The sequence below is a fragment of the Ascaphus truei genome, unplaced genomic scaffold (assembly GCF_040206685.1).
Source record: "Ascaphus truei isolate aAscTru1 unplaced genomic scaffold, aAscTru1.hap1 HAP1_SCAFFOLD_1891, whole genome shotgun sequence".
NCBI lineage: Eukaryota > Metazoa > Chordata > Amphibia > Anura > Ascaphidae > Ascaphus > Ascaphus truei.
Genome location: NW_027454794.1, coordinates 1 through 25,920, shown reverse-complemented (window position 1 = coordinate 25,920; position 25,920 = coordinate 1). Strand labels below are relative to the sequence as shown.

At 53.6% G+C, this 25,920-nt stretch overlaps 1 long non-coding RNA gene across 1 annotated transcript; it reads right to left on the bottom strand.

The window, feature by feature from the left end:
• Positions 1 to 10,558: 10,558 nt before the first annotated feature.
• LOC142477040 (uncharacterized) lies at positions 10,559 to 25,239 on the bottom strand. Its single transcript, XR_012792142.1, has 3 exons — positions 25,123 to 25,239; positions 22,970 to 23,088; positions 10,559 to 10,873 (listed from the first exon to the last, which is right to left on the bottom strand). It is a non-coding gene; the product is annotated as an uncharacterized LOC142477040 (long non-coding RNA).
• Between the last annotated feature and the right edge of the window lie 681 nt (positions 25,240 to 25,920).

Here is a 25,920-nt window from a genome sequence, read left to right as displayed (position 1 = left end):
GCTGCAGCAGTATATAACATGGCACGTGTAGCGCTGCAGCAGTATATAACATGGCACGTGTAGCGCTGCAGCAGTATATAACATGGCATGTGTAGAGCTGCAGCAGTATATAACATGGCATGTGTAGCGCTGCAGCAGTATATAACATGGCACGTGTAGCGCTGCAGCAGTATATAACATGGCACGTGTAGCGCTGCAGCAGTATATAACATGGCACGTGTAGCGCTGCAGCAGTATATAACATGGCATGTGTAGCGCTGCAGCAGTATATAACATGGCATGTGTAGCGCTGCAGCAGTATATAACATGGCATGTGTAGCGCTGCAGCAGTATATAACATGGCATGTGTAGCGCTGCAGCAGTATATAACATGGCATGTGTAGCGCTGCAGCAGTATATAACATGGCACGTGTAGCGCTGCAGCAGTATATAACATGGCATGTGTAGCGCTGCAGCAGTATATAACATGGCACGTGTAGCGCTGCAGCAGTATATAACATGGCACGTGTAGCGCTGCAGCAGTATATAACATGGCACGTGTAGCGCTGCAGCAGTATATAACATGGCACGTGTAGCTCTGCAGCAGTATATAACATGGCATGTGTAGCGCTGCAGCAGTATATAACATGGCATGTGTAGCGCTGCAGCAGTATATAACATGGCATGTGTAGCGCTGCAGCAGTATATAACATGGCACGTGTAGCGCTGCAGCAGTATATAACATGGCACGTGTAGCGCTGCAGCAGTATATAACATGGCACGTGTAGCGCTGCAGCAGTATATAACATGGCACGTGTAGCGCTGCAGCAGTATATAACATGGCATGTGTAGCGCTGCAGCAGTATATAACATGGCATGTGTAGAGCTGCAGCAGTATATAACATGGCATGTGTAGCGCTGCAGCAGTATATAACATGGCATGTGTAGCGCTGCAGCAGTATATAACATGGCATGTGTAGAGCTGCAGCAGTATATAACATGGCATGTGTAGCGCTGCAGCAGTATATAACATGGCATGTGTAGAGCTGCAGCAGTATATAACATGGCATGTGTAGCGCTGCAGCAGTATATAACATGGCATGTGTAGCGCTGCAGCAGTATATAACATGGCATGTGTAGCGCTGCAGCAGTATATAACATGGCATGTGTAGCGCTGCAGCAGTATATAACATGGCACGTGTAGCGCTGCAGCAGAATATAACATGGCACGTGTAGCGCTGCAGCAGTATATAACATGGCACGTGTAGCGCTGCAGCAGTATATAACATGGCACGTGTAGCGCTGCAGCAGTATATAACATGGCACGTGTAGCGCTGCAGCAGTATATAACATGGCATGTGTAGCGCTGCAGCAGTATATAACATGGCATGTGTAGCGCTGCAGCAGTATATAACATGGCATGTGTAGCGCTGCAGCAGTATATAACATGGCATGTGTAGCGCTGCAGCAGTATATAACATGGCATGTGTAGCGCTGCAGCAGTATATAACATGGCATGTGTAGCGCTGCAGCAGTATATAACATGGCATGTGTAGAGCTGCAGCAGTATATAACATGGCATGTGTAGCGCTGCAGCAGTATATAACATGGCATGTGTAGCGCTGCAGCAGTATATAACATGGCATGTGTAGCGCTGCAGCAGTATATAACATGGCATGTGTAGAGCTGCAGCAGTATATAACATGGCATGAGTAGCGCTGCAGCAGTATATAACATGGCATGTGTAGCGCTGCAGCAGTATATAACATGGCATGTGTAGCGCTGCAGCAGTATATAACATGGCATGTGTAGCGCTGCAGCAGTATATAACATGGCATGTGTAGAGCTGCAGCAGTATATAACATGGCATGTGTAGCGCTGCAGCAGTATATAACATGGCATGTGTAGAGCTGCAGCAGTATATAACATGGCATGTGTAGCGCTGCAGCAGTATATAACATGGCATGTGTAGCGCTGCAGCAGTATATAACATGGCACGTGTAGCGCTGCAGCAGTATATAACATGGCACGTGTAGCGCTGCAGCAGTATATGACATGGCATGTGTAGCGCTGCAGCAGTATATGACATGGCATGTGTAGAGCTGCAGCAGTATATAACATGGCATGTGTAGCGCTGCAGCAGTATATAACATGGCATGTGTAGCGCTGCAGCAGTATATAACATGGCACGTGTAGCGCTGCAGCAGTATATGACATGGCACGTGTAGCGCTGCAGCAGTATATGACATGGCACGTGTAGCGCTGCAGCAGTATATGACATGGCACGTGTAGCGCTGCAGCAGTATATGACATGGCACGTGTAGCGCTGCAGCAGTATATAACATGGCACGTGTAGCGCTGCAGCAGTATATAACATGGCATGTGTAGCGCTGCAGCAGTATATGACATGGCATGTGTAGCGCTGCAGCAGTATATGACATGGCATGTGTAGCGCTGCAGCAGTATATGACATGGCACGTGTAGCGCTGCAGCAGTATATAACATGGCACGTGTAGCGCTGCAGCAGTATATAACATGGCACGTGTAGCGCTGCAGCAGTATATAACATGGCACGTGTAGCGCTGCAGCAGTATATAACATGGCACGTGTAGAGCTGCAGCAGTATATAACATGGCACGTGTAGCGCTGCAGCAGTATATAACATGGCACGTGTAGCGCTGCAGCAGTATATAACATGGCACGTGTAGCGCTGCAGCAGTATATAACATGGCACGTGTAGCGCTGCAGCAGTATATAACATGGCACGTGTAGCGCTGCAGCAGTATATAACATGGCACGTGTAGCTCTGCAGCAGTATATAACATGGCACGTGTAGCTCTGCAGCAGTATATAACATGGCACGTGTAGCTCTGCAGCAGTATATAACATGGCACGTGTAGAGCTGCAGCAGTATATAACATGGCATGGGTAGCGCTGCAGCAGTATATAACATGGCATGTGTAGCGCTGCAGCAGTATATAACATGGCACGTGTAGCTCTGCAGCAGTATATAACATGGCACGTGTAGAGCTGCAGCAGTATATAACATGGCACGTGTAGCGCTGCAGCAGTATATAACATGGCACGTGTAGCTCTGCAGCAGTATATAACATGGCACGTGTAGCTCTGCAGCAGTATACTGCACCGACACACTTTATTCGAGCAAATACCCAGTATGTACCTGGCAGATACCTGGAATGCGCCGCTCCTCACCTCTGACAAGCCCCGTTGCGTTTGCCTTCCCAGCCTGGGTACATGCCTGGCTGACGGGCGGCTGATCTGTTAAATGATAATGATAAGGATTTAATAGGCTGCAATGCTTCGCGTGTCTACCAGATGGCATAAATTCATGAATTGTAATGCAGTATATATATATATACTGTGCAGTATTGCAGCCAGCGGGAATAAAGTGCTTCAATCCCTGCCTGGAAAATAACCCAATGCACTCGGGCAGAAAACAGTCACAAACCTCAATACACCCGGGTATACCCGAATTCGTGGGACTAGCCGAGATCGAATAAAGTGTGTCGCCAGTGTATAACATGGCACGTGTAGAGCTGCAGCAGTATATAACATGGCATGGGTAGCGCTGCAGCAGTATATAACATGGCATGTGTAGCGCTGCAGCAGTATATAACATGGCACGTGTAGCTCTGCAGCAGTATATAACATGGCACGTGTAGAGCTGCAGCAGTATATAACATGGCATGTGTAGCGCTGCAGCAGTATATAACATGGCATGTGTAGCGCTGCAGCAGTATATAACATGGCACGTGTAGCGCTGCAGCAGTATATAACATGGCATGTGTAGAGCTGCAGCAGTATATAACATGGCATGTGTAGCGCTGCAGCAGTATATAACATGGCACGTGTAGCGCTGCAGCAGTATATAACATGGCACGTGTAGCGCTGCAGCAGTATATAACATGGCACGTGTAGCGCTGCAGCAGTATATAACATGGCACGTGTAGCGCTGCAGCAGTATATAACATGGCACGTGTAGCGCTGCAGCAGTATATAACATGGCACGTGTAGCGCTGCAGCAGTATATAACATGGCATGTGTAGAGCTGCAGCAGTATATAACATGGCATGGGTAGCGCTGCAGCAGTATATAACATGGCATGTGTAGCGCTGCAGCAGTATATAACATGGCACGTGTAGCTCTGCAGCAGTATATAACATGGCACGTGTAGAGCTGCAGCAGTATATAACATGGCATGTGTAGCGCTGCAGCAGTATATAACATGGCACGTGTAGCGCTGCAGCAGTATATAACATGGCACGTGTAGCGCTGCAGCAGTATATAACATGGCATGTGTAGAGCTGCAGCAGTATATAACATGGCATGTGTAGCGCTGCAGCAGTATATAACATGGCACGTGTAGCGCTGCAGCAGTATATAACATGGCACGTGTAGCGCTGCAGCAGTATATAACATGGCACGTGTAGCGCTGCAGCAGTATATAACATGGCACGTGTAGCGCTGCAGCAGTATATAACATGGCACGTGTAGCGCTGCAGCAGTATATAACATGGCACGTGTAGCGCTGCAGCAGTATATAACATGGCATGTGTAGAGCTGCAGCAGTATATAACATGGCACGTGTAGCGCTGCAGCAGTATATAACATGGCACGTGTAGCGCTGCAGCAGTATATAACATGGCACGTGTAGCGCTGCAGCAGTATATAACATGGCACGTGTAGCGCTGCAGCAGTATATAACATGGCATGTGTAGCGCTGCAGCAGTATATAACATGGCATGTGTAGCGCTGCAGCAGTATATAACATGGCATGTGTAGCGCTGCAGCAGTATATAACATGGCATGTGTAGCGCTGCAGCAGTATATAACATGGCACGTGTAGCGCTGCAGCAGTATATAACATGGCACGTGTAGCGCTGCAGCAGTATATAACATGGCATGTGTAGCGCTGCAGCAGTATATAACATGGCACGTGTAGCGCTGCAGCAGTATATAACATGGCACGTGTAGCGCTGCAGCAGTATATAACATGGCACGTGTAGCGCTGCAGCAGTATATAACATGGCACGTGTAGCTCTGCAGCAGTATATAACATGGCATGTGTAGCGCTGCAGCAGTATATAACATGGCACGTGTAGCGCTGCAGCAGTATATAACATGGCACGTGTAGCGCTGCAGCAGTATATAACATGGCATGTGTAGCGCTGCAGCAGTATATAACATGGCATGTGTAGAGCTGCAGCAGTATATAACATGGCATGTGTAGCGCTGCAGCAGTATATAACATGGCATGTGTAGCGCTGCAGCAGTATATAACATGGCATGTGTAGAGCTGCAGCAGTATATAACATGGCATGTGTAGCGCTGCAGCAGTATATAACATGGCATGTGTAGAGCTGCAGCAGCATATAACATGGCATGTGTAGCGCTGCAGCAGTATATAACATGGCATGTGTAGCGCTGCAGCAGTATATAACATGGCATGTGTAGCGCTGCAGCAGTATATAACATGGCATGTGTAGCGCTGCAGCAGTATATAACATGGCATGTGTAGCGCTGCAGCAGTATATAACATGGCACGTGTAGCGCTGCAGCAGTATATAACATGGCACGTGTAGCGCTGCAGCAGTATATAACATGGCACGTGTAGCGCTGCAGCAGTATATAACATGGCACGTGTAGCGCTGCAGCAGTATATAACATGGCATGTGTAGCGCTGCAGCAGTATATAACATGGCATGTGTAGCGCTGCAGCAGTATATAACATGGCATGTGTAGCGCTGCAGCAGTATATAACATGGCACGTGTAGCGCTGCAGCAGTATATAACATGGCACGTGTAGCGCTGCAGCAGTATATAACATGGCATGTGTAGCGCTGCAGCAGTATATAACATGGCATGTGTAGCGCTGCAGCAGTATATAACATGGCATGTGTAGCGCTGCAGCAGTATATAACATGGCATGTGTAGCGCTGCAGCAGTATATAACATGGCATGTGTAGCGCTGCAGCAGTATATAACATGGCATGTGTAGCGCTGCAGCAGTATATAACATGGCATGTGTAGCGCTGCAGCAGTATATAACATGGCATGTGTAGCGCTGCAGCAGTATATAACATGGCACGTGTAGCGCTGCAGCAGTATATAACATGGCATGTGTAGCGCTGCAGCAGTATATAACATGGCACGTGTAGAGCTGCAGCAGTATATAACATGGCATGTGTAGCGCTGCAGCAGTATATAACATGGCACGTGTAGCGCTGCAGCAGTATATAACATGGCATGTGTAGCGCTGCAGCAGTATATAACATGGCATGTGTAGCGCTGCAGCAGTATATAACATGGCATGTGTAGCGCTGCAGCAGTATATAACATGGCATGTGTAGCGCTGCAGCAGTATATAACATGGCACGTGTAGCGCTGCAGCAGTATATAACATGGCATGTGTAGCGCTGCAGCAGTATATAACATGGCACGTGTAGAGCTGCAGCAGTATATAACATGGCATGTGTAGCGCTGCAGCAGTATATAACATGGCACGTGTAGCGCTGCAGCAGTATATAACATGGCATGTGTAGCGCTGCAGCAGTATATAACATGGCATGTGTAGCGCTGCAGCAGTATATAACATGGCACGTGTAGCTCTGCAGCAGTATATAACATGGCATGTGTAGCGCTGCAGCAGTATATAACATGGCACGTGTAGCGCTGCAGCAGTATATAACATGGCATGTGTAGCGCTGCAGCAGTATATAACATGGCATGTGTAGCGCTGCAGCAGTATATAACATGGCATGTGTAGCGCTGCAGCAGTATATAACATGGCATGTGTAGAGCTGCAGCAGTATATAACATGGCATGTGTAGCGCTGCAGCAGTATATAACATGGCATGTGTAGCGCTGCAGCAGTATATAACATGGCATGTGTAGCGCTGCAGCAGTATATAACATGGCATGTGTAGCGCTGCAGCAGTATATAACATGGCACGTGTAGCGCTGCAGCAGTATATAACATGGCATGTGTAGCGCTGCAGCAGTATATAACATGGCACGTGTAGAGCTGCAGCAGTATATAACATGGCACGTGTAGCGCTGCAGCAGTATATAACATGGCATGTGTAGCGCTGCAGCAGTATATAACATGGCATGTGTAGCGCTGCAGCAGTATATAACATGGCATGTGTAGCGCTGCAGCAGTATATAACATGGCACGTGTAGCGCTGCAGCAGTATATAACATGGCATGTGTAGCGCTGCAGCAGTATATAACATGGCATGTGTAGCGCTGCAGCAGTATATAACATGGCATGTGTAGCGCTGCAGCAGTATATAACATGGCATGTGTAGCGCTGCAGCAGTATATAACATGGCACGTGTAGCGCTGCAGCAGTATATAACATGGCACGTGTAGCGCTGCAGCAGTATATAACATGGCACGTGTAGCGCTGCAGCAGTATATAACATGGCATGTGTAGCGCTGCAGCAGTATATAACATGGCACGTGTAGCGCTGCAGCAGTATATAACATGGCACGTGTAGCGCTGCAGCAGTATATAACATGGCACGTGTAGCGCTGCAGCAGTATATAACATGGCATGTGTAGCGCTGCAGCAGAGAGGCTCACGTCTCACTTTTACCTTTTCAGGATTACAGATCCCGGCCCTAGGGACGTGCACCAGATGAAGCAGTAATAAGTATCACCCAGGCGAGGGGGCTGTCGCACGGGGCGAGGGGGCTGTCGCACGGGGCGAGGGGCCTGTCCCACGGGGCGAGGGGGCTGTCACACGGGGCGAGGGGGCTGTCACACGGGGCGAGGGGGCTGTCACACGGGGCGAGGGGGCTGTCACACGGGGCGAGGGGGCTGTCACACGGGGCGAAGGGGCTGTCACACGGGGCGAGGGGGCTGTCACACAGGGCGAGGGGGCTGTCACACGGGGCGAGGGGGCTGTCACACGGGGCGAGGGGGCTGTCACACGGGGCGAGGGGGCTGTCACACGGGGCGAGGGGGCTGTCACACAGGGCGAGGGGGCTGTCACACGGGGCGAGGGGGCTGTCACACGGGGCGGGGGGCTGTCACACGGGGCGAGGGGGCTGTCACACGGGGCGAGGGGGCTGTCACACGGGGCGAAGGGGCTGTCACACGGGGCGAGGGGGCTGTCACACAGGGCGAGGGGGCTGTCACACGGGGCGAGGGGGCTGTCACACGGGGCGAAGGGGCTGTCACACGGGGCGAGGGGGCTGTCACACAGGGCGAGGGGGCTGTCACACGGGGCGAAGGGGCTGTCACACGGGGCGGGGGGCTGTCACACGGGGCGAGGGGGCTGTCACACGGGGCGAGGGGGCTGTCACACGGGGCGAGGGGGCTGTCACACGGGGCGAGGGGGCTGTCACACGGGGCGGGGGGCTGTCATTCGGGGCGAGGGGGCTGTCATTCGGGGCGAGGGGGCTGTCACACGGGGCGAGGGGGCTGTCACACCGGGTGAGGGGGCTGTCACACCGGGACACAGGGTGAGGGGGCTGTCACACAGGGTGAGGGGGCTGTCACACAGGGCGAGGGGGCTGTCACACAGGGTGAGGGGGCTGTCACACAGGGTGAGGGGGCTGTCACACAGGGACACAGGGTGAGGGGGCTGTCACACAGGGACACAGGGTGAGGGGGCTGTCACACAGGGTGAGGGGGCTGTCACACAGGGTGAGGGGGCTGTCACACAGGGACACAGGGTGAGGGGGCTGTCACACAGGGACACAGGGTGAGGGGCTGTCACACAGGGTGAGGGGGCTGTCACACAGGGTGAGGGGGCTGTCACACAGGGTGAGGGGGCTGTCACACGGGGACACAGGGTGAGGGGCTGTCACACAGGGTGAGGGGGCTGTCACACAGGGACACAGGGTGAGGGGGCTGTCACACAGGGACACAGGGTGAGGGGCTGTCACACAGGGTGAGGGGCTGTCACACAGGGTGAGGGGGCTGTCACACAGGGTGAGGGGGCTGTCACACGGGGACACAGGGTGAGGGGGCTGTCACACAGGGACAAAGGGTGAGGGGGCTGTCACACAGAGTGAGGGGGCTGTCACACAGGGTGAGGGGGCTGTCACACAGGGTGAGGGGGCTGTCACACAGAGACACAGGGTGAAGGGGCTGTCACACAGGGTGAGGGGCTGTCACACAGGGCGAGGGGCTGTCACACAGGGACAAAGGGTGAGGGGGCTGTCACACAGAGTGAGGGGGCTGTCACACAGGGTGAGGGGGCTGTCACACAGGGTGAGGGGGCTGTCACACAGAGACACAGGGTGAAGGGGCTGTCACACAGGGTGAGGGGCTGTCACACAGGGCGAGGGGCTGTCACACAGGGCGAGGGGGCTGTCACACAGGGCGAGGGGGCTGTCACACAGGGCAAGGGGGCTGTCACACAGGGCGAGAGGGCTGTCACACAGGGGGCTGTCACACAGGGTGAGAGGGCTGTCACACAGGGTGAGGGGGCTGTCACACAGGGTGAGGGGGCTGTCACACAGAGACACAGGGTGAAGGGGCTGTCACACAGGGTGAGGGGCTGTCACACAGGGCGAGGGGCTGTCATACAGGGCGAGGGGGCTGTCACACAGGGCGAGGGGGCTGTCACACAGGGCGAGGGGGCTGTCACACAGGGCGAGGGGGCTGTCACACAGGGCGAGGGGGCTGTCACACAGGGTGAGGGGGCTGTCAAACACAGGGTGAGGGGGCTGTCACACAGGGTGAGGGGGCTGTCACACAAGGACACAGGGTGAGGGGGCTGTCACACAGGGTGAGGGGGCTGTCACACAGGGACACAGGGTGAGGGGGCTGTCACACAGGGACACAGGGTGAGGGGGCTGTCACACAGGGACAAAGAGTGAGGGGGCTGTCACACAGGGTGAGGGGGCTGTCACACAGGGCGAGGGGCTGTCACACAGGGTGAGGGGCTGTCACACAGGGCGAGGGGCTGTCACACAGCGTGAGGGGCTGTCACACAGGGTGAGGGGGCTGTCACACAGGGACACAGGGTGAGGGGGCTGTCACACAGGGACACAGGGTGAGGGGCTGTCACACAGGGCGAGGGGCTGTCACACAGGGCGAGGGGCTGTCACACAGGGCGAGGGGCTGTCACACAGGGCGAGGGGCTGTCACACAGGGCGAGGGGCTGTCACACAGGGACACAGGGTGAGGGGGCTGTCACACAGGGCGGGGGGCTGTCACACAGGGCGGGGGGCTGTCACACAGGGCGGGGGGCTGTCACACAGGGCGGGGGGCTGTCACACAGGGCGAGGGGCTGTCACACAGGGCGAGGGGCTGTCACACAGGGCGAGGGGCTGTCACACAGGGCGAGGGGCTGTCACACAGGGCGAGGGGCTGTCACAGGCAGCACAATGAGTCACAAGCAGAACATGGGGCCGGCTATAAACAGAGCACAGAGGAGGCTGAGCCACACAGTGATCTGTAGGCTGTGTCCTATCTCCCTCTGGTGGACACAAGCTGACACTGCGTCGCTACAATCACGGACTCCCAGGGACCCTGCAGTGTGATGATCCAGTTGGATTTGTATCCCAGTCAGTAACATCTGGAGACAAACCAGCCCGGGTCATTACAATTATTTATTTGTGAGGCACCAACACATCCCGCAGCGCAGTACAATGCAGATATCAACATCACCGGAGTCTGTTTAGCGAGACTTGGCAGGTCTAACATAGTGATATATATATACATACATATATACACACACACATACATGTCTCCGCCGTGGTGTGTTGTTAGTAGGTGTGTGTGCCCCAGGTGTAGGGAACACACCGTTGGTGCACACGCTTTGCTCGCTCCTCCCTCTCCTCGTGTCTGATGCTAGATGGGAATTTGCTCGTGTCGGGGAATATCAAGGAACACGTCCTCATCAGGAGCGCACCTAGGGGCAGAGAGGAGGACACGGGTTGGGGAGGCAGAGGCACCGACACTGAACTGTGGGCACGCACGTTGTGATCTCACCTACACACGCACAGTGTGATCTCACCTACACACGCACAGTGTGATCTCACCTACACACGCACGTTGTGATCTCACCTGCACACGCACGTTGTGATCTCACCTGCACACGCACAGTGTGATCTCACCTACACACACACAGTGTGATCTCACCTGCACACGCACGTTGTGATCTCACCTACACACGCACAGTGTGATCTCACCTACACACGCACAGTGTGATCTCACCTGCACACGCACGTTGTGATCTCACCTGCACACGCACGTTGTGATCTCACCTGCACACGCACGTTGTTATCTCACCTGCACACGCACATTGTGATCTCACCTGCACACGCACGTTGTGATCTCACCTGCACACGCACGTTGTGATCTCACCTGCACACGCACGTTGTGATCTCACCTGCACACGCACGTTGTGATCTCACCTGCACACGCACGTTGTGATCTCACCTGCACACGCACGTTGTGATCTCACCTGCACACGCACGTTGTGATCTCACCTACACACGCACATTGTGATCTCACCTACACACGCACAGTGTGATCTCACCTACACACGCACAGTGTGATCTCACCTGCACACGCACATTGTGATCTCACCTACACACGCACATTGTGATCTCACCTACACACGCACATTGTGATCTCACCTGCACACGCACATTGTGATCTCACCTACACACGCACAGTGTGATCTCACCTACACACGCACAGTGTGATCTCACCTGCACACGCACAGTGTGATCTCACCTACACACGCACAGTGTGATCTCACCTACACACGCACAGTGTGATCTCACCTACACACGCACAGTGTGATCTCACCTACACACGCACGTTGTGATCTCACCTACACACGCACATTGTGATCTCACCTACACACGCACGTTGTGATCTCACCTACACACGCACATTGTGATCTCACCTACACACGCACAGTGTGATCTCACCTACACACGCACATTGTGATCTCACCTACACACGCACAGTGTGATCTCACCTACACACGCACATTGTGATCTCAAGTACACACGCACATTGTGATCTCACCTACACACGCACAGTGTGATCTCACCTACACACGCACAGTGTGATCTCACCTGCACACGCACATTGTGATCTCACCTACACACGCACATTGTGATCTCACCTACACACGCACATTGTGATCTCACCTGCACACGCACATTGTGATCTCACCTACACACGCACAGTGTGATCTCACCTGCACACGCACAGTGTGATCTCACCTGCACACGCACAGTGTGATCTCACCTGCACACGCACAGTGTGATCTCACCTGCACACGCACAGTGTGATCTCACCTACACACGCACGTTGTGATCTCACCTGCACACGCACATTGTGATCTCACCTGCACACGCACGTTGTTATCTCACCTGCACACGCACATTGTGATCTCACCTGCACACGCACATTGTGATCTCACCTGCACACGCACGTTGTGATCTCACCTGCACACGCACGTTGTGATCTCACCTGCACACGCACGTTGTGATCTCACCTGCACACGCACGTTGTGATCTCACCTGCACACGCACGTTGTGATCTCACCTGCACACGCACGTTGTGATCTCACCTGCACACGCACACATGTGATCTCACCTGCACACGCACGTTGTGATCTCACCTACACACGCACATTGTGATCTCACCTACACACGCACAGTGTGATCTCACCTACACACGCACAGTGTGATCTCACCTGCACACGCACATTGTGATCTCACCTACACACGCACATTGTGATCTCACCTACACACGCACATTGTGATCTCACCTGCACACGCACATTGTGATCTCACCTACACACGCACAGTGTGATCTCACCTACACACGCACAGTGTGATCTCACCTGCACACGCACAGTGTGATCTCACCTACACACGCACAGTGTGATCTCACCTACACACGCACAGTGTGATCTCACCTACACACGCACAGTGTGATCTCACCTACACACGCACAGTGTGATCTCACCTACACACGCACGTTGTGATCTCACCTACACACGCACATTGTGATCTCACCTACACACGCACGTTGTGATCTCACCTACACACGCACATTGTGATCTCACCTACACACGCACAGTGTGATCTCACCTACACACGCACATTGTGATCTCACCTACACACGCACAGTGTGATCTCACCTACACACGCACATTGTGATCTCAGCTACACACGCACATTGTGATCTCACCTACACACGCACAGTGTGATCTCACCTACACACGCACAGTGTGATCTCACCTGCACACGCACATTGTGATCTCACCTACACACGCACATTGTGATCTCACCTACACACGCACATTGTGATCTCACCTGCACACGCACATTGTGATCTCACCTACACACGCACAGTGTGATCTCACCTGCACACGCACAGTGTGATCTCACCTGCACACGCACAGTGTGATCTCACCTGCACACGCACAGTGTGATCTCACCTGCACACGCACAGTGTGATCTCACCTACACACGCACAGTGTGATCTCACCTACACACGCACAGTGTGATCTCACCTGCACACGCACAGTGTGATCTCACCTACACACGCACAGTGTGATCTCACCTGCACACGCACAGTGTGATCTCACCTGCACACGCACATTGTGATCTCACCTACACACGCACATTGTGATCTCACCTACACACGCACATTGTGATCTCACCTGCACACGCACATTGTGATCTCACCTACACACGCACAGTGTGATCTCACCTACACACGCACAGTGTGATCTCACCTGCACACGCACAGTGTGATCTCACCTACACACGCACAGTGTGATCTCACCTACACACGCACAGTGTGATCTCACCTACACACGCACAGTGTGATCTCACCTACACACGCACGTTGTGATCTCACCTACACACGCACATTGTGATCTCACCTACACACGCACGTTGTGATCTCACCTACACACGCACATTGTGATCTCACCTACACACGCACAGTGTGATCTCACCTACACACGCACATTGTGATCTCACCTACACACGCACAGTGTGATCTCACCTACACACGCACATTGTGATCTCAGCTACACACGCACATTGTGATCTCACCTACACACGCACAGTGTGATCTCACCTACACACGCACAGTGTGATCTCACCTGCACACGCACATTGTGATCTCACCTACACACGCACATTGTGATCTCACCTACACACGCACATTGTGATCTCACCTGCACACGCACATTGTGATCTCACCTACACACGCACAGTGTGATCTCACCTGCACACGCACAGTGTGATCTCACCTGCACACGCACAGTGTGATCTCACCTGCACACGCACAGTGTGATCTCACCTGCACACGCACAGTGTGATCTCACCTACACACGCACAGTGTGATCTCACCTACACACGCACAGTGTGATCTCACCTGCACACGCACAGTGTGATCTCACCTACACACGCACAGTGTGATCTCACCTGCACACGCACAGTGTGATCTCACCTGCACACGCACAGTGTGATCTCACCTGCACACGCACGTTGTGATCTCACCTGCACACGCACGTTGTGATCTCACCTACACACGCACGTTGTGATCTCACCTACACACGCACGTTGTGATCTCACCTACACACGCACAGTGTGATCTCACCTACACACGCACATTGTGATCTCACCTACACACGCACGTTGTGATCTCACCTACACACGCACATTGTGATCTCACCTACACACGCACAGTGTGATCTCACCTACACACGCACATTGTGATCTCACCTACACACGCACATTGTGATCTCACCTACACACGCACATTGTGATCTCACCTGCACACGCACATTGTGATCTCACCTACACACGCACAGCGTGATCTCACCTACACACGCACAGCGTGATCTCACCTGCACACGCACATTGTGATCTCACCTACACACGCACAGTGTGATCTCACCTACACACGCACATTGTGATCTCACCTGCACACGCACATTGTGATCTCACCTGCACACGCACAGTGTGATCTCACCTACACACGCACAGTGTGATCTCACCTGCACACGCACAGTGTGATCTCACCTACACACGCACAGTGTGATCTCACCTGCACACGCACAGTGTGATCTCACCTACACACGCACAGTGTGATCTCACCTACACACGCACAGTGTGATCTCACCTACACACGCACAGTGTGATCTCACCTGCACACGCACAGTGTGATCTCACCTACACACGCACCGTGTGATCTCACCTACACACGCACCGTGTGATCTCACCTACACACGCACAGTGTGATCTCACCTGCACACGCACATTGTGATCTCACCTACACACGCACGTTGTGATCTCACCTACACACGCACGTTGTGATCTCACCTACACACGCACGTTGTGATCTCACCTGCACACGCACGTTGTGATCTCACCTGCACACGCACGTTGTGATCTCACCTACACACGCACAGTGTGATCTCACCTACACACGCACAGTGTGATCTCACCTACACACGCACAGTGTGATCTCACCTACACACGCACAGTGTGATCTCACCTACACACGCACAGTGTGATCTCACCTGCACACGCACAGTGTGATCTCACCTGCACACGCACAGTGTGATCTCACCTGCACACGCACAGTGTGATCTCACCTACACACGCACAGTGTGATCTCACCTACACACGCACAGTGTGATCTCACCTGCACACGCACAGTGTTATCTCACCTGCACACGCACATTGTGATCTCACCTACACACGCACGTTGTGATCTCACCTACACACGCACATTGTGATCTCACCTGCACACGCACAGTGTGATCTCACTTACACACGCACGTTGTGATCTCACCTACACACGCACGTTGTGATCTCACCTACACACGCACAGTGTGATCTCACCTACACACGCACAGTGTGATCTCACCTGCACACGCACAGTGTGATCTCACCTGCACACGCACAGTGTGATCTCACCTGCACACGCACATTGTGATCTCACCTACACACGCACATTGTGATCTCACCTACACACGCACATTGTGATCTCACCTACACACGCACAGTGTGATCTCACCTACACACGCACATTGTGATCTCACCTACACACGCACAGTGTGATCTCACCTACACACGCACATTGTGATCTCACCTACACACGCACATTGTGATCTCACCTACACACGCACATTGTGATCTCACCTGCACACGTACAGTGTGATCTCACCTGCACACGCACAGTGTGATCTCACCTACACACGCACATTGTGATCTCACCTACACACGCACATTGTGATCTCACCTACACACGCACATTGTGATCTCACCTACACACGCACATTGTGATCTCACCTACACACGCACATTGTGATCTCACCTGCACACGCACAGTGTGATCTCACCTGCACACGCACATTGTGATCTCACCTACACACGCACATTGTGATCTCACCTACACACGCACATTGTGATCTCACCTACACACGCACAGTGTGATCTCACCTACACACGCACAGTGTGATCTCACCTACACACGCACAGTGTGATCTCACCTGCACACGCACAGTGTGATCTCACCTGCACACGCACAGTGTGATCTCACCTGCACACGCACATTGTGATCTCACCTACACACGCACATTGTGATCTCACCTACACACGCACATTGTGATCTCACCTACACACGCACAGTGTGATCTCACCTACACACGCACATTGTGATCTCACCTACACACGCACATTGTGATCTCACCTGCACACGCACAGTGTGATCTCACCTGCACACGCACGTTGTGATCTCACCTGCCACGCACAGTGTGATCTCACCTACACACGCACGTTGTGATCTCACCTACACACGCACGTTGTGATCTCACCTGCACACGCACAGTGTGATCTCACCTACACACGCACAGTGTGATCTCACCTACACACGCACAGTGTGATCTCACCTGCACACGCACAGTGTGATCTCACCTACACACGCACATTGTGATCTCACCTACACACGCACATTGTGATCTCACCTACACACGCACATTGTGATCTCACCTACACACGCACAGTGTGATCTCACCTACACACGCACAGTGTGATCTCACCTACACACGCACAGTGTGATCTCACCTGCACACGCACAGTGTGATCTCACCTACACACGCACAGTGTGATCTCACCTACACACGCACAGTGTAATCTCACCTGCACACGCACAGTGTAATCTCACCTGCACACGCACGTTGTGATCTCACCTACACACGCACGTTGTGATCTCACCTACACACGCACGTTGTGATCTCACCTACACACGCACGTTGTGAACTCACCTACACACGCACGTTGTGATCTCACCTGCACACGCACATTGTGATCTCACCTGCACACGCACAGTGTGATCTCACCTACACACGCACGTTGTGATCTCACCTACACACGCACATTGTGATCTCACCTACACACGCACAGTGTGATCTCACCTACACACGCACATTGTGATCTCACCTACACACGCACAGTGTGATCTCACCTACACACGCACATTGTGATCTCACCTGCACACGCACAGTGTGATCTCACCTGCACACGCACAGTGTGATCTCACCTGCACACGCACAGTGTGATCTCACCTACACACGCACAGTGTGATCTCACCTACACACGCACATTGTGATCTCACCTACACACGCACATTGTGATCTCACCTACACACGCACATTGTGATCTCACCTACACACGCACATTGTGATCTCACCTACACACGCACATTGTGATCTCACCTGCACACGCACAGTGTGATCTCACCTGCACACGCACATTGTGATCTCACCTACACACGCACATTGTGATCTCACCTACACACGCACATTGTGATCTCACCTACACACGCACAGTGTGATCTCACCTACACACGCACAGTGTGATCTCACCTACACACGCACAGTGTGATCTCACCTGCACACGCACAGTGTGATCTCACCTGCACACGCACAGTGTGATCTCACCTGCACACGCACATTGTGATCTCACCTACACACGCACATTGTGATCTCACCTACACACGCACAGTGTGATCTCACCTACACACGCACAGTGTGATCTCACCTACACACGCACATTGTGATCTCACCTACACACGCACGTTGTGATCTCACCTACACACGCACGTTGTGATCTCACCTGCACACGCACAGTGTGATCTCACCTACACACGCACAGTGTGATCTCACCTACACACGCAGTGTGATCTCACCTGCACACGCACAGTGTGATCTCACCTACACACGCACATTGTGATCTCACCTACACACGCACATTGTGATCTCACCTACACACGCACATTGTGATCTCACCTACACACGCACAGTGTGATCTCACCTACACACGCACAGTGTGATCTCACCTACACACGCACAGTGTGATCTCACCTGCACACGCACAGTGTGATCTCACCTACACACGCACAGTGTGATCTCACCTACACACGCACAGTGTAATCTCACCTGCACACGCACGTTGTGATCTCACCTACACACGCACGTTGTGATCTCACCTACACACGCACGTTGTGATCTCACCTACACACGCACGTTGTGAACTCACCTACACACGCACGTTGTGATCTCACCTGCACACGCACATTGTGATCTCACCTGCACACACACGTTGTGATCTCACCTACACACGCACGTTGTGATCTCACCTACACACGCACGTTGTGATCTCACCTGCACACGCACATTGTGATCTCACCTACACACGCACGTTGTGATCTCACCTGCACACGCACAGTGTGATCTCACCTGCACACGCACAGTGTGATCTCACCTACACACGCACATTGTGATCTCACCTGCACACGCACAGTGTGATCTCACCTACACACGCACAGTGTGATCTCACCTACACACGCACAGTGTGATCTCACCTACACACGCACAGTGTGATCTCACCTACACACGCACAGTGTGATCTCACCTACACACGCACATTGTGATCTCATCTACACACGCACAGTGTGATCTCACCTACACACGCACAGTGTGATCTCACCTGCACACGCACATTGTGATCTCACCTACACACGCACATTGTGATCTCACCTGCACACGCACAGTGTGATCTCACCTACACACGCACAGTGTGATCTCACCTGCACACGCACAGTGTGATCTCACCTACACACGCACAGTGTGATCTCACCTGCACACGCACAGTGTGATCTCACCTACACACGCACAGTGTGATCTCACCTGCACACGCACAGTGTGATCTCACCTACACACGCACAGTGTGATCTCACCTACACACGCACACAAGGGACGAAGCAGTAACAGGGAGGTCTGTGAACACATGGTCTTATATACACACCTACCTGGGCCTGCATACAGGCACGCACGCACACCTGAATGCGCATATGCACACATGCACACCTTAATGCACACATACACCCAAGCATGCACACCTGAATGCGCACATATACACACACCTGAATGCGCACATACACACACGCACACATGCACGCACACCTGCCTCTAAACTCCTTGAACGTCTTGTATTCTCTCGCTTGCTCCATTTTCTCAACACCTATTCTCTCCTAGACCCTCTACAATCTGGCTTCCGCACTGCTCACTCCACGGAAACAGCCCTCACTAAAATAACTGATGACCTCCATGCTGCCAAAGACAGAGGTCATTACACTCTGCTCATATTACTCGACCTCTCTGCAGCATTTGACACCGTGGACCACCCTCTTCTCCTCCACATTCTCCATACTCTTGGTATTCGGAACAAAGCTCTATCCTGGATCTCATCCTACCTCTCCCATCGTACTTTCAGTGTCTCTTCAGCTAACACCTCCTCCTCCTCTATCGATCTCTCTGTGGGGGTACCCCAGGACTCTTCTCTTTTCTCTGTACACACTCTCTCTAGGTGACCTAATAACATCTTTTGGGTTTAAATATCACCTCTATGCTGACGACACACAAATATACTTTTCAACACCTGACCTTACACCTGCTATACAGACCAAAGTTTCTGAATGCCTCTCTGCTATATCATCCTGGATGGGCCTCCGACGCCTTAAACGCAACATGGCTAAAACAGAGCTCCTCATACTTCCTCCCAAACCTGGCCCTACAACCTCCTTCCACATTACTGTTGGAACTACGATCATCCACCCAGTAGCCCAAGAACGCTGCCTAGGGGTCACACTCGACTCCTCTCTCACATTCGCCCCTCACATTCAAAACATTTCTAAAACTTGTCACTTTTTCCTCCGCAATATAACAAAGATACGCCCTTTCCTCTGTTGCTCGACTGCTAAAACTCTGACTCAGGCCCTCATTCTCTCCCGTCTTGATTACTGTAACCTCCTGCTGTCCGGCCTTCCTGCCTCTCACCTGTCTCCCCTACAATCTATCCTAAACGCTGCTGCCAGAATCACTCTACTCTTTCCTAGATCTGTTTCAGCATCTCCCCTCCTGAAATCCCTCTCCTGGCTTCCAATCAAATCCCGCATCTCACACTCCATTCTTCTCCTCACTTTTAAAGCTTTACACTCTTCTGCCCCTCCTTACATCTCAGCCCTAATTTCTCGCTATGCACCACCCCGACTCTTGCGTTCTGCTCAAGGATGTCTTCTTTCTACCCCCTTTGTATCTAAAGCCCTCTCCCGTCTTAAACCTTTTTCATTGACTGCCCCACACCTCTGGAATGCCCTTCCCCTCAGTACCCGACTTGCACCCTCTCTATCCACCTTTAAGACCCACCTTAAGACACACTTGCTTAAAGAAGCATACGAATAGCACTGTGAACATTCTGAACACATGATACATAAAGCTTGGCCCCCTGCAGACGCACTTACCAGAACTCCCTCCTACTGTCTCTGTACGTTCTCCCTACCTAACAATTAGATTGTACGCTCCTCGGGGCAGGGACTCCTCTTCCTTAATGTTATGTTTGTCTAAAGCACTTATTCCCATGATCTGTTATTTATATTATCTGTTATTTATTTGATTACCACATGTATTACTACTGTGAAGCGCTATGTACATTAATGGCGCTATATAAATAAAGACATACAATACAATACAATACATACACACATGCATGCACACCTGAATGCGCACATACACACATGCACGCACACCTGAATGCGCACATACACACATGCACACATGCACGCACACCTGAATGCGCACATACACATGCACACATGCACGCACACCTGAATGCGCACATACACACATGTACGCACACCTGAATGCGCACATACACCTGAATGCGCACATACACACATGCACACATGCACGCACACCTGAATGCGCACATACACATGCACACATGCACGCAGACCTGAATGCGCACATACACACATGCACGCACACCTGAATGTGCACATACACACATACACACATGCACGCACACCTGAATGCGCACATACACACATGCACACACACCTGAATGTGCACATACACACATGCACGCACACCTGAATGTGCACATACACACATACACACATACACGCACACCTGAATGCGCACATACACACATGCACGCACACATGCACGCACACCTGAACGCGCACATACACATGCACATGCACACATCTGAATGCGCACATACACACATGCACACACACCTGAATGCGCACATACACACATGCACACACACCTGAATGCGCACATACACACATGCACACATGCACGCACACCTGAATGCGCACATACACACATGCACGCACACCTGAATGCGCACATACACACATGCACACACACCTGAATGCGCACATACACACATGCACACATGCACGCACACCTGAATGCGCACATACACACATACACACACACCTGAATGCGCACATACACACATGCACACATGCACGCACACCTGAATGCGCACATGCACACATGCACACACCTGAATGCGCACAGACACACATGCACGCACACCTGAATGCGCACATACACATGCACGCACACCTGAATGCGCAGACACACATGCACGCACACCTGAATGCGCACATACACATGCACGCACACCTGAATGCGCACATACACACTTGCACGCACACCTGAATGTGCACATACACACATACACACATGCACGCACACCTGAATGCGCACATACACACATGCACACACACCTGAATGTGCACATACACACATGCACGCACACCTGAATGTGCACATACACACATACACACATACACGCACACCTGAATGCGCACATACACACATGCACGCACACCTGAATGCGCACATGCACACATGCACACATGCACACATGCACGCACACCTGAATGCGCACATACACACATGCACACACACCTGAATGTGCACATACACACATACACACATACACGCACAACTGAATGCGCACATACACACATGCACGCACACCTGAATGTGCACATACACACATACACACATACACACATACACCTGAATGCGCACATACACACATGCACGCACACCTGAATGCGCACATGCACACATGCACGCACACCTGAATGCGCACATACACATGCACATGCACACATCTGAATGCGCACATACACACATGCACACATGCACGCACACCTGAATGCGCACATACACACATGCACGCACACCTGAATGCACACATACACACATGCACGCACACCTGAATGCGCACATGCACACATGCACGCACACCTGAATGCGCACATACACATGCACATGCACACATCTGAATGCGCACATACACACATGCACACATGCACGCACACCTGAATGCGCACATACACACATGCACGCACACCTGAATGCACACATACACACATGCACGCACACCTGAATGCGCACATACACACATGCACGCACACATACACACATGCACGCACACCTGAATGCGCACATACACACATGCACGCACACATACACACAAACACACTTGGCCCTGCACACACACGCGCACATACACACATGCACGCACACATACACACAAACACACTTGGCCCTGCACACACACGCGCACATACACACAAGCACACACACCTCGGCATGCCCTGCAGCAGGTCTCTGGGCCGTTTCTCCGTCTCCTTTTTCCGGGATCTCCGCAAGGAATCTCGTCTCTCCAGCAAATAACTGCTCTGCGCCAGGAGCTCGTCAATCAGCTGCAGAGAGAGACAGCCTGAGAGAGCGCCAAATCCAGGGACTGCCTGAGAGAGCGCCAAATCCAGGGACTGCCTGAGAGAGTGCCAAATCCAGGGACAGCCTGAGAGAGCGCCAAATCCAGGGACTGCCTGAGAGACCGCGCCAAATCCAGGGACTGCCTGAGAGAGCGCCAAATCCAGGGACTGCCTGAGAGACCGCCCCATCCAGGGGACAGCCTGAGAGACCGCGCCAAATCCAGGGACTGCCTGAGAGACCGCCCCATCCAGGGACAAGCCTGAGAGACCGCGCCAAATCCAGGGACTGCCTGAGAGAGCGCCAAATCCAGGACTGCCTGAGAGACCGCCCCATCCAGGGACTGCCTGAGAGACCGCGCCAAATCCAGGGACTGCCTGAGAGACCGCCCCATCCAGGGACAGCCTGAGAGACCGCGCCAAATCCAGGGACTGCCTGAGAGAGCGCCAAATCCAGGGACTGCCTGAGAGACCGCCCCATCCAGGGACTGCCTGAGAGACCGTGCCAAATCCAGGGACAGCCTGAGAGAGCGCCAAATCCAGGGACTGCCTGAGAGACCGCGCCAAATCCAGGGACAGCCTGAGAGACCGCGCCATCCAGGGACTGCCTGAGAGACCGCGCCAAATCCAGGGACAGCCTGAGAGACCGCGCCATCCAGGGACTGCCTGAGAGAGCGCCAAATCCAGGGACAGCTGAGAGAGCGCCCCATCCAGAGACAGCCTGAGACCACTCCATTGAAAGAGACATCCTGGCAGACTGCTCTCCCTCCCTTCCCACCACCCCTCTCCTCCCCTTCCCACCACCCCTCTCTCTCCCTTCCCACCACCCCTCTCTCCTTCCCTTCCACCCCCACCACCCCTCTCTCTCCCTTCCCACCACCCCTCTCTTTCCCCCACCACCCCTCTCTCTTTCCCCCACCACCCTCTCTCTTTCCCCCACCACCCTCTCTCTTTCCCCCACCACCCTCTCTCTTCCCCCCACCACCCTCTCTCTTCCCCCCACCACCTCTCTCTTCCCCCCACCACCTCTCTCTTCCCCCCACCACCTCTCTCTTCCCCCCACCACCTCTCTCTTCCCCCCATCACCCCTCTCTTCCTCCCACCACCCCCCTCTCTCCCCCCACCACCCCCACCCCTCTCTCTCACCCACACCACCCCCCCCGCTTCCTCCCACCACCCCCTCCCTCTTCCCCCCTCTCTCCCTCCCTCTTCCCCCCACCCCCCCTCCCTCTTCCCCCCACCCCCCCTCCCTCTTCCCCCCCACCCCCCACCCCCCCTCCCTCTTCCCCCCACCCCCCCTCCCTCTTCCCCCACCCCCCCTCCCTCTTCCCCCCACCCTCTTCCCCCCACCACCCCCTCCCTCTTCCCCCCACCCCCCCTCCCTCTTCCCCCCACCCCCCACCCCCCCTCCCTCTCCCCCCACCCCCCCTCCCTCTTCCCCCCACCCTCTTCCCCCCACCACCCCCCTCCCTCTTCCCCCCACCCCCCCCTCCCTCTTCCCCCCACCACCCCCTCCCCTCTTCCCCCCACCCCCCCCCTCTCTCTTCCTCCCACCCCCCCCCTCGCTCTTCCTCCCACCCCCCCCTCGCTCTTCCTCCCACCCCCCCCTCGCTCTTTCCCCCCACCCCCCCTCGCTCTTCCCCCCACCCCCCCTCGCTCTTCCCCCCACCACCCCTCGCTCTTCCCCCCACCACCCCTCTCTCTTCCCCCCACCACCCCTCTCTCTTCCCCCCACCACCCCCTCTCTCTTCCCCCCACCACCCCTCTCTCTTCCCCCCAATACCCCTCTCTCTTCCCCCCCAACACCCCTCTCTTCCCCCCCAACACCCCTCTCTTCCCCCCCAACACCCCTCTCTTCCCCCCCAACACCCCTCTCTTCCCCCCAACACCCCTCTCTCTTCCCCCAACACCCTCTCTCTTCCCCCCCAACACCCCTCTCTCTTCCCCCCCAACACCCCTCTCTCTTCCCCCCAACACCCCTCTCTCTTCCCCCCAACACCCCTCTCTCTTCCCCCCACCTACCTGTTTGTGTATCTGGATTTCTTGTTTCATCCCCTGGTTTTGCAGACACGTTTGTCTCAGGCTGAGAGGCAGAAATTCGACGTGACACTGCAGTGAGAGACAGAGGACATATATATACACATACTCACTGTATACACACACTCACACTCACACAGTGTGAGTAGCAAACCAGGCACACCTCAGCACAATGAGATCATAGAATATTTTGGGGACAACATAGGTATTAAAGTAAAGAGATGGGAGGGAGAGAGATGAGGGGGGAGAGAGAGAGAAGGGAAAGTAGGCAGGGGAGAGAAGGCAGGGGAGAAGGAACGAGGTGTGAGGACAAAGTAAGAATAATGGAGTAGGAGAGAGGTGAGAAGAACTGGGGACATGAAAAGGAAAGTGATGGGATGTAGGGGAGGACGGGGGGAGAGAGTAGGGAGGACGGGGGGAGAGAGTAGGGGAGGACGGGGGGAGAGAGTAGGGGAGGACGGGGGGAGAGAGCAGGGGAGGACGGGGGGAGAGGGAGCAGGGGAGGACGGGGGGAGAGAGCAGGGGAGGACGGGGGGAGAGAGCCGGGGAGGACGGGGGGAGAGAGCCGGGGAGGACGGGGGGAGAGAGCAGGGAGACGGGGGAGAGAGCAGGGGGACGGGGGAGAGAGCAGGGGAGGACGGGGGGAGAGAGCAGGGGAGGACGGGGGGAGAGAGCAGGGGAGGACGGGGGAGAGAGAGGGAGGACGGGGGGAGAGAGTAGGGGAGGACGGGGGGAGAGAGTAGGGGAGGACGGGGGGACGAGAGTTGCAGACCTGTCTAAGTA